This window comes from Nicotiana sylvestris, chromosome 8, assembly GCF_000393655.2.
Source record: "Nicotiana sylvestris chromosome 8, ASM39365v2, whole genome shotgun sequence".
Taxonomy (NCBI): domain Eukaryota; kingdom Viridiplantae; phylum Streptophyta; class Magnoliopsida; order Solanales; family Solanaceae; genus Nicotiana; species Nicotiana sylvestris.
Window position 1 is genome coordinate 53756745 of NC_091064.1, and position 6931 is coordinate 53763675.

Consider the following 6931-nt stretch of genomic DNA (forward strand, 5'->3'; position numbering starts at 1 on the left):
AAAATGAGCGATTTTTGCCCGTTCGCATATTCCGTGTGAAGCATTTTTTGAAAAAGTTGACCGCACCCTGCTTCAGAGGTTGCCTACATATCCTGGGCTAAACTGGAATCAGGTCAGTGTAGTTCAGGAGTGTCTGGTAGCTGGGACTACCAGGAGATATGATTTCACTGCGATTGCTGCTGCTACTGCTTGCTGACCTTCCTTATTACACCATGGCAAAATAAAAGAAGCTAAACTAAACTATGACCTATGAATTACAAAATCTTATTTAAATTCTTCAAACTTGTTGTTGTACTTCCTCATTGCCTTGTTGTCTTGTGTTTTCTTGGTAAAATCCCTTGTTGCCATTGCAAACTACAAACTGAGGTATTGCTCCTTTCTTCAAATTGCTGAACTTGAATGTATTCCCTTGTTGTACGGGTGGGCTCCCGATTACTGAAACTTGAACTGTATGTCTTTGTTCTCCAGGCGGACTCCTGACTTCTGAATCTTGAAATTGAATGTATTCCTCTGTTATCCAGGCGGGCTCCTAACTGCTGAACTTGAACTTGAGTGCATTCTTCTGTTATCCAGGCAGGCTCCTGACTTCTAACTTGAGAGTGCTCCCTGCTCTCCAGGTGGGCTCCTGACTTCAAGATAGACAAAACAAAGAATTTGAAAGCTAAAACTTAAATTGCACTCCCTTGTTCTCCAGGCGGGCTCCTGACTTCAACTTGAAATGTATTCCCTGCTCTCCAGGCGGGCTCCTGACTTCAAATAGACAAAACAAAGAAAATTTTCTGCCCCAGTTTGGTGGCTGGGGGCAGATGTGATTGTAAAACTAAACCATATTACCAAGTATTACTAAGGATTTGAAATCTAGGTCCCATTATTCAGGGGGGGTCCTGACAACTCTTGACTAAATGATGATTTAAAATCTAAGTTATATCTTCTACAGGTGTGACTTCTGCTAAATCATGTTATCTAAGAGGATCTTTAAACTACTCCCCATTATCCAGAAGGGTCCTGAAAATCAAAGGTCAAATTTTATCTTAAGGGTGACAACTTCCATGTCTGAATTACACTACCTTATAACAGAGTTTACGCTAAATGTAGTTATCTAATTGAAATCTTAAAGCTAAGTCCTATTATTTAGGAGGGTCCTGGAAACTCCTAATTGAATCCTGTCTCGAATATGCACATTTCTAAGCCAACTTATATTCCTTTAGGATACATTTATGCTAGATTATGCTATTTTTGAACTTTAAACTAGGTCCCATTTTTCAGGAGGGTCCTGAAAATCAAAAATCGAAACTGCTTGTTGACTGCCTTTCTCCACGGAGGTTCCTCTGAAACAAACGAACTTTTCTGCCCCTATTTTAATCAAAGAAAATTTGTCAGTTCAAAAATGGTGGTTAGTTGGTGGCATTCTTGCTGGAGATCTATCTGCTGCATTGTTTTGTTCCGACTGGCTTCCCGAACTGGCCTTGAATCGCTTGCCTTTCTTCTTGACTTTCAAACCCCTGACTCTGACAAACCGAGTGTTCTGTACCCATGTTGTTGTTTCACACCTCTGACCCTTTTTCTGAACTTTTGCACTTCCCACGACATTTCCCAATCATTCCACCGATGACACTTCCGGTGATTCCCTGTATTCCACCTTTCATCACATTGTTTTTGACATGCTCTGACCACATCGCGATTTACACTTTCCGGGATCTAGTAGTGAGTTTTAAAATCCCTTTCCACTTGCTTTGAACAAAACTGACATTGAAACATTTTAGACAGATAAAAACCCCAAAGAGAATGAAATGCAATGAGTTTACGAGTTAAGGATAAGAAGAATCCAAAACTGGATGACTGTTAAAAAGAAAAGGGGAAAGAAACTTATCTGACCGGAATAGCCGGTACCAATCGTCATGACATGCATTTCGGACTAATCGGCCCAATCTGTCCAACTAACCAACTCTTGGTCGCCACCCTTTGTTGCCCCAGAATTTCCATCACTTGATTACTTTATCCAAACCTTAGCCCTGTTCATCATGTGGTGCCTCGAAACAATTTTCCACCAACAAACCTTTCTTCATTAATCATTTTTCAACTCATTTTCGCCTCAAGGTGCCCGCGAGTATTTTCACCAATAAGACTCTCTCATTTTATTCTTTCTCTCAACTTTCGTCGCCTTACGATGCCTGTGCAGGTTTTCACCAATAAGACTCTCTCATTTTTATCTTTTTTCTTTTCTTGCTTGAACCAGAGTGTTGCCCCAGATATGAATTACCTTTACCTGCTTGACTTGGCATTTCTCAGAGACTGATCAGAAGGTCTTTCTTTGGACCGTAATGTGGGCTTTGGACGGGGCTAGAAAGAAAGGGTATGAAAGGCTCAAAATAATTTCAAAATGGGTTAAAATTACAACTTTCGAAATTAGATTTCTTACAACAACCACGACTTCTACCCCAGTTTCTTGCTTGGGGACTTTTGAATTTTATTTTGGTATGACTGAACCTTAGAGAGGCTGCCTACGTACCCTTTCGGGATCAAGTCAAACGTAGTTCACGTCATGGAGACTACGTTGTTTTTTTTTTTCTTTTTCGCTCTTCTTTTCCTTTCTTTTCTTCATTTTCTTTTCTTTTTTTTCTTTTCTTTTTCCTTTTCACTTTCAATTTTCTTCTTCTTTTCTTCTCCTTCTTTTATTCCTTTCTTTTCACTTTTCTTTCGTTTCTTTTTTTTTCTTTTCATTTTCTTTTCTTCCACACTCGCGTTTCTTAATGGTGACATTGGTTCTGAAAGAGGGATATGAAAGAAAATAAGTAAGGCTCAAAGGGATGACAAGGGGTAAAAGTGTTTAGATAGCAGAACAAAACGCCTTCGTCATTTCAATCTTTAAAGTATGCCAAATACAAACAAGTACAATCAAAATAAAGAAATCATACATAGTATCTCTTGAACGCATCAGAATTGATGGTCATTTCTACGCATTCTCCTTCTATGTCTGTCAAATATAGTGCACCATTAGACAACACTCTGGTTACGACAAATGGTCCCTGCCAATTTGGAGCAAAATTTCCTTTTGCTTCTGCCCAATGAGGCAAAATACGTCTCAACACTAACTGTCCGACTTCAAACTTCCTCGGACGCACTTTCTTGTTGTATGCTCTTGCCATTCTTTATTGGTACAGTTGACCATGACACACTGATGCCAATCTCTTCTCGTCAATCAAACTCAACTGCTCAAGGCGGCTTTTCACCCATTCATTATCATCGATCTCAGCCTCTACTATGATTCGGAGAGATGGGATTTCCACTTCTGCGGGCATCACTGCTTCCGTGTCATACACCAAAGAGTAAGGAGTTGCCCCCACCGAGGTACGAACAGTGGTGCAGTATCCCAATAATGCAAAAGGCATCTTTTCATGCCACTGTCTAGATCCTTCCACCATTCTCCGGAGTATTTTCTTTATATTCTTATTGGCTGCCTCAACTGCACCATTTGCCTTAGGGCGGTATGGAGTAGAATGACGATGAGTAATCTTGAACTTCTCACATGTCTCCTTCATCAGATGTCTATTAAGATTAGCCCCATTGTCTGTGATAATCACCTTCGGTATCCCAAACCGACAAATAATGTTCGAATGCACAAAATCCACCACAGCTTTCTTGGTCACAGACATGAACGTCTTAGCTTCCACCCATTTGGTAAAATAATCTATAGCTACCAGAATAAACCTGGGCCTATTTGACGCTGCTTGATCAATTGGCCCAATAACATCCATGCCCCAGGCAACAAAAGACCATGGTGCGGACATCGTATGTAGTTTTGATGGCGGAGAATGAATAAAGTCTCCATGCACTTGGCACTGATGACATTTACGTACGAAACTGATATAATCTCACTCCATAGTAAGCCAATAGTAACCTGCCCGTAGGATCTTCTTTTCCAAAACATATCCGCTCATATGCGGTCCACAGACTCCCGAATGTACCTCAGTCATGATAGATGTGGCCTGCCTCGCATCCATGCACTTCAACAACCCGAGGTCTGGAGTTCTTTTGTACAACACTCCTCCACTAAGGAAAAACCCGCTTGCCAACCATCAAATTGTTCGTTTCTGATCACCTGTGGCCTGTATCGGATACACACCCATCCTGATATAGTCCTTGATGTCATGAAACCAAGGCTCACCGTCAACTTCCTCTTCCACTACATTACAATAAGTGTGCTGATCGAGGACCTGAATCTACAAAGGGTCCACGTAAGCCTTATCTGGATGGTGTAACATCGATGCCAGAGTAGCCAACGCATCGGCCACTTCATTATGAATCCTTGGAATGGGCTGGAACTCTATTGAACGAAACCGCTGACAAAGCTCATGCAAACATTGTCGGTACGGTATAAGCTTTAAGTCCCGTGTTTCCCATTTTCCTTGAATTTGGTGTACCAGTAGGTTCGAGTCACCCATGACCAAGACTTCCTAGACACCCATATCTACAGCTAATCTCAACCCCAAGATACATGCCTCATATTCTGCCATGTTGTTCGTACAATAAAAATGAAGCTGAGCTGTAACAGGGTAATGTTGCCCTGTTTCAGAAATAAGCACCGCTCCTATTCCCACGCCTTTCATGTTTGCATCCCCATCAAAGAAAAGTTTCCATCCTGGCTTCTCACCTTGTTCCAACTCTTCAACATGCATCACCTCTTTATCAGGGAAATAAGTCTTCAAAGGTTCATAATTTTCATCAACCGAATTCTCGGCCAGATGGTCCGCCAAGGCCTGTGTTTTCATCGCAGTCCGAGTCACGTAGACAATGTCAAACTCTGTGAGCAGGATCTGCCACTTTGCAAGCCTCCCTGTGGGCATAGGCTTCTGAAAGATATACTTTAACGGGTCCAAACGAGATATGAGGTAAGTAGTATAAGATGACAAATAGTGTTTCAGCTTCTGTGCCACCCAAGTTAGGGCGCAACATGTCCTTTCAAAATGAGTATACTTAACCTCGTAGGGTGTAAACTTCTTGCTGAGGTAATAGATGGCCTGCTCCTTCCTTCCGGTGATATCATGTTGACCCAATACACAGCCGAATGAATTGTCCAGTACCGTTAAATATAGAATCAAAGGTCGCCCTGGTTCTGGCGGAACCAACACAAGTGGATTTGACAAATACCCCTTTATCTTATCAAACGCCTCCTGACACTCGTTTGTCCACTTGACTGCACCGTCTTTCTTTAACAGCTTAAAGATAGGCTCACAAGTTGCCGTGAGCTGGGCGATGAATCTGCTGATATAATTCATCTCCCCAGCAAACTCATCACCTCGGTCTTGTTCCTCGGAGGTGGCAATTCATGGATGGCCTTGATTTTTGATGGATCCAGTTCAATACCCCGGCGGCTGACTACGAACCCCAACAATTTTCTAGACGGCACCCCGAACACACATTTTGCAGGATTAAGCTTGAGATTGTACCTGCGAAGCCTTTGGAAGAACTTTCTCAGATCCCTGACATGGTCAGATTGCTGTCTAGACTTTACAATCACATCGTCCACATACACCTCGATTTCCTTGTGTATCATATCATGGAATATTGTTGTCATTGCCCTCATATAAGTTGCCCCAGCATTTTTCAAACCAAACAGCATAACCCGATAACAGTATGTTCCCCATGGCGTGATGAATGTCGTCTTTTCTGCATCTTCCTTGTCCATTAAATCTGATGATAACCCGCGTAACAATCCACAAAAGAACCAATCTCATGTTTGGCATAATTATCAATCAATATGTGGATGTTCGGCAGCGGAAAATTGTCTTTTGGACTTGCCTTGTTAAGATCCCAGTAATCGACACACACCCTGGTCTTGCTATCTTTCTTCGGCACAGGCACAACATTAGCTAACCAGGTGGGATACCGTGTAACCCGAATGACCTTCGCATCAAACTGCTTGGTGATCTCTTCTTTGATCTTTACACTTATGTCCGTTTTGAACTTTCTCAGCTTCTGGTTGACAGGAGGGAATGCCGGGTCAGTGGCCAATTTGTGAACCACTAAATCGATACTTAGACCCGGCATGTCATCATACGACCATGCAAAAATATCCTTGTACTCAAACAATGCTTTGATTATCTCCTCCTTGAGTTGTGGCTCCAGATAAACACTTATTTTAGTTTCACGAACATTGTCTTGGTCCCCTAGATTAACTGTTTCTGTGTCATTTAGGTTAGGTTTGGGTTTTTCTTCAAAGTGACTTAATTCTTTACTAACTTCCTCATATGCCTCGTCATCATCATATTCCACCTCATCATCACACTCGATTTCTTGCACTATTATTTCTGAGTTAGATTGGCTTTTAAAACTGGGCTGAAGATTCCTCATGCATGTCATGTCATCGATATCAGCACAAAGAGAACTGTATAGAAAAGAAAGGAAAAAGAAATGGAAACAAAATTAGGAATTAAGAAAGAAAAGGAATTGCATTTCATTGAATGTAAAGATAACAGGGTTTTAACTCATCCAAACGTACGGAACATAGCAACTGAATTACAAACCCTGGAATAATCCAGGTGAACAAAAAGGAAAACAAAACCCACTACCGCGAATCCCTCCGAGATGGAAGAGGAGTGGCTTCCCAGTTGTTGACATTAGCACGTGGCCCGATGTACTGTATATCTACTTTGCTCGACCCTTCCCCGGCCTCAACCATGTTCACCTCAGCAAATACCTTCTCAAGCCCTTTCTCCAAGTTCCCATCTGCACCAATCAGTGGACCCGACACCATTGCCAATAATTGCTTCCCGATACTTGGCCTGACGAAGGACCTGGACAGACGTGGAATTGGTTTGGGAAGAACCCAACCTCTTTTCTTATCTTTCGGGCTCGTCTTACATCCACCGCCGTAGGCTTGAAACCCATCCCAAAGGTATCCAGATTCTTGGGCAAATAAACTGGCTGAACA